We start from the raw sequence: 5,000 nt of genomic DNA on the forward strand, positions 1-5,000 counted from the left end.
GTTAGGGTAAGCTGTTCTTGACATGGATAAGATTGGGGTTTGAAAATTGGCTGGGATTTAATGAATACCGTCATTCAGACGGCGGTTGTGATCGACGATGACATCGTGTTGCCATGACGACGGCGACATCGTCGTCTTAAGCGGCTAAATCGTCTATTAACAGTCTCGCGGTTTCCTTAAATGGTAATGGATGTCAGCGTAAGAGGTTTCCTCGTTTTCTTTTTTAATTGAGAGTCCCAGCATTAGTACACCCGCACTTTATGTGTACCAACCTCTCTCTCTCTCTCTCTCTCTCTCTCTCTCTCTCTTTCTCTCTCTTTATCCCTACCCCTTCCACTCCCTCACTCCCTCACCTTCTGGCCACTTCTGGTGACTCCACCCTTTCTGTTGACCTTTGACCTCCAACATACTCTCAATCTCAGCTGACTTCTTCCTAGCTGAGGTGCTGAGGACTCAGCATCTTCAATCCAGAGAGACCCTTTACATACTTTATTCTGGCTAACACCAGACGATTTTACTCAGCTGAGGTGAGGGGGAGGGAGAGGGGGAGGGGGAGGGAATCTGGACGAAAAGGTAGAAGGGGAGCGTTCTGTCGATCACCTGGTTCTTGGCCAGAATAAAGACACACAACGAGTTACAGTGTCGAAGAGAGACCCGCAAGGCGATGTTAGAAGGAGTAGGTTTTTTGGCACGCCCTGTAGAAGAGTGAGTACTTTTTTGTGAGACTGTATATGTACGTGAAAGTAAAGATATTCACTTAAGATTGTCGCAATATGTCTGCCTCTCGCCTGGAAGGGGGGAGGGGGGGAGCGGGAAGGGGAGTAGGAGGAAAGGGGGGATGGGGGAAAGGGGGAAAAGTAGTTATAAAAATCGCCTGGGAGGAAGGGCCAGGGTGGAAGTGGGAAGGGGGGAAGGGGGAAGGGGGGAATGGGGAAGGAGGGGAAAGGGGGAAGGAGGGAAGGGGAGAAAGTAGTTATAAAAAATCGTTCTGCTTTCAGACCCTGAAGCACTTCATATAATCAACTCTGCCTTCAGGGCATCTGATCCCCCCCAGTGCGTTGCATGTGAACCTCCCCCTCCCTCTCCTCCCCCACGGGAAGGAAAAGAAAGTGGGGAGAAGGCGGGGGGGGGGAGAGGCTTCATCAGTGGCAGAAAATCCCCATCACAGTCTCGACCATAGGGGCTCAAAACAAAAGACGATCGCGTTAAGCGTTTCTAATCCCACGAAAAGGTTTCAGTCTCCGTTGTTCCAAAGGTTCCGATTCCTTGACCGCGCTCTGTCATGGCGTCTATACAGACCCAAGCAATTCTATTCGTCTTAGGGACTGGGCTACGCGTCGTAATTGTAATATAATATTTTCAATATAAATCATAATATAAAATTATAACATAAATTATAATTTGTACATTTGTAATATAAACTGCAATATAAATCTACTTTTTTACAACTGTAATACTGTATATATCATAATTTGTACATTTGTAATATAAATTATGATACATATTTATGTATTTAAAACTGTAATATAAATCGCAATTTGTACATTTGTAATATAAATTGTAATATAAATCTATTGATCTACAACTGCAATATAAATTGTAATTTGTACATTTGTAATACAAATTTTAAAACAAATATATTTATTAACAACTGTAATATAATTTGTGATATATAGGTTGTAATTGACACGTTAAGGCCAGTGGGTGTGGCCTATATGCACAGTGGGCGTGGCCTGTACGCACGATGGGCGTGTTTGCATAACCTTGAAGGCGTGAATATAACCCAGATCTTTATGGGCGTGGCCAAACACTTGTAGACGAAATATCGCGGTCAATTAAACATGACCCACGACATACCAAATTATACAAATATATAATTTGCTGCTGTTGTATACATTTACGTTTACCGTATTTTCCTCATAATCAAATTTATCATTATTATTATTATTATTTTTTTTTTTTTTTTTTTTTTTTTTTTTTTATGTATTTGTGATCATTCAATGGCAACTAAGGATGTATTTGCTCCGTACCGTGTGTCAGGTTCGATGTCAGGTAACTGTACATCATTAATCCTTTCGTTTACTTATGAGTCCTTGAAAATGAAAATATAATCTAATTTATCTATTTATCATCTATCTATCCATTCATTTATAATTAATTTGTCTATTTTCCATTCATCTATTTACTTATTCTATTACTCTATTATCATTTATAATTCTTTTATCTATTTTTATCTATGTACTTATTCTATTATTATTATTTTTATATGGGATAAGAATCCTTTGACCCTTGGCCATTATTGAAGTTAAAGTTTACTGATAAAGGGTTTATTTCTACCAAAAGTCAGAATGCGAGCCAAGCGCGCTACACACTGGCGCACCACGACCCCCCAAGGAAGAAGAGGTGAGTGAGAGGAGGAACGCGTGAGGGAGGGAGAAGACACACGGAGGAAAAAAGAAAATAATAAGACATTGGGGTGCGTGGAAGAGGGGAATAAGAAGTGATATGTGGAAAGAGAAGGGGAGGAGGAGGAGGAGGAAGACGGGGAGGAGGAAGAGGAGGAAAAGGAGGAGGAAGAAGAGGAAGAGAAGGAAAAGGAGGAGGAAGAAGAGGAAGAGGAGGAAAGGAGGAGGAAGAAGAGGAAGAGGAGGAAAAGGAGGAGGAAGAAGAGGAAGAGGGGAGGAAGAGAAGGGGGAGGAACACGAGTAGGAAGAGGAGGAAGAGGAGGAGGAACACGAGTAGAAAGAGGAGGAAGAGGAGGAAGAGAAGAAGGAGGAAGAGGAGGAACAGAAAGAGGAGGAAGAGAAGGAGGAAGAAGAGGAGGAGAAAGGGAAGGAGGAGGAAGAGGAGGAAGAGGAGGAGAAGGAGGAGGAGGAAGAGGAGGAGGAAGAGGAGAGGACCATTTTAATCCTTTTGTCACTGGAGATAAAGAAAATGAAATAAAAAAAAATAAAAAATAAAAATAAATATAATAAAAATAAAATAAAATTGGATTAGCCCATTTTTTGTCGACAGCCTGTCCCCACCATTACTGACGCAATAAAAACTGATTGCGAAAAGAACGTGATGGTAATTGGGACAGAGTGTCGAGACAACGTGTTCCTACTATGTGTTTGTGTAAATACATCATATATAATATATATATATATATATAATATATATATATATATATATATATATATATATATATATATATATACCGTATATATAATGTCGGATACTTTTTGAACATGCCTCGTATATACACCTGTATACACACGCGCGCGCGCACACACAGGGCTGAAATAATTTCGGTATCGCTGCACTGCGAGTCGTTACTCCAACTCTCGTGGGCGGGGAGTTGGGGTGTGTGTGTGTGTGCGCGTGTAAGTTTACAGCATTACCCATGGATCAGTCATATATGAGCTATGAGCTCTCTTCCGTGAGGGAAATAGCTGTCGATCACGAGTCCGACACGTGATCCAAGACTATTGTTAATCACAAACACACACACACAAACAAACACACACACACACACACACACACACACACACGCACGCACACACACACGCACACACACACACACACACACACACACACACACACACACACACACATATATATATATATATATATATATATATATATATATATATATATATACATATACAAATTGAAAATCCCATCAAATTGAGAAGCATGTCAAACCCCTCTACCTCTCTCTCTCGTGCGTGTGTGTGTGTGTGTGTGTGTGTGTGTGTGTGTGTGTGTGTGTGTGTGTGTGTGTGTGTGTGTGTGTGTGTGTGTGTGTGTGTGTGTGCGCGTGTGTGGTCTTGTCTAACGCTAACAGAGGGTGGGGCCTCCCTGGGGGGTGTTTTTGTCTTCCAGGGGCTGGGGGGAGGGGGAGTGGGGGTCCCTCCCCCTGATTGGAAGGCCCCTTTTTTGTCCACGTGACTACTCCGTGTGTGGAGTCCAAGATTGGATTCAATATCAGAGAGTCTTAGAAACCCTCAGTCTCCTTGTAGGTTACGAATAGCTAAAACAATCCAACTAGGACTTCTTCAGAGTGTACACATACAAGACATTGACAACTTGCATATTCACACAGCTCACCCCGTTCCTCCCCGGATTCTTGACGTTTAGACTCACCACCCTACCACTCAGATAAAACAATAAATAAATAAATAAAATAAAGAATACAAAAATAAATTAATGGATAAATGAAACAAGTTAATAGATTAATACAAAAACATTATTAAATAGATAACTGAAACAGACAAATAAACAAAATACATTAATAAATGACTTAGATTAATACGTAAATATGTAAAAAACAGATAAACACACAAACGTATGAAAAACATGAACGAATAAATAAACGAAACAGACAAATGAATAAATAGATTAATTAGATAATAAACGAATAAATGAATTATATGAATTAATAATCAAATGAAGAAGCAAAAAATGAATAAAGAAATGAAGGAATAGTAACAAAGTACGAACTAACGAATAAGCGAGTAAATAAATGGTTAAATAGATGTAATAACAAAGAAATAAAGAAAAATAATAAATTGATAAACAAAAACATAAAAAACAAATGAAACATACAAATGAGCGAATGAATGAAACAAAGAAATTAACGAATGAAACAAATAAGTGAATAAAAGAAACAAAGAAATTAACCGACGCAACAAAAAATAAATGAAACAAATAAATGAATAGATGGATCAAAGAAATTAATAAATGAAACAAATACATGGATAAGTTAAACAAAGAAATGAATCAATGAAACAAAGAAATTAATAAATAAAACAAAGATACAAATAAATGAAACAAAGAAATTAACAAACGAAACAAAGAAATTAATACATGAAACAAATAAATGTATAAATGAAACGGAAGAAATTAACAAATGAAACCAATTAAGAAATGAAACATATAAATGAATAAATTAAACAAATAAATGAACAAATGAAACAAAGAAATTAACAAATGAAACAAAGGAATTCACAAATGAA

This window comes from Oratosquilla oratoria, chromosome 17 (assembly GCF_046742065.1).
Source record: "Oratosquilla oratoria isolate Oo_2021 chromosome 17, ASM4674206v1, whole genome shotgun sequence".
NCBI classification, from domain to species: Eukaryota; Metazoa; Arthropoda; class Malacostraca; order Stomatopoda; family Squillidae; genus Oratosquilla; species Oratosquilla oratoria.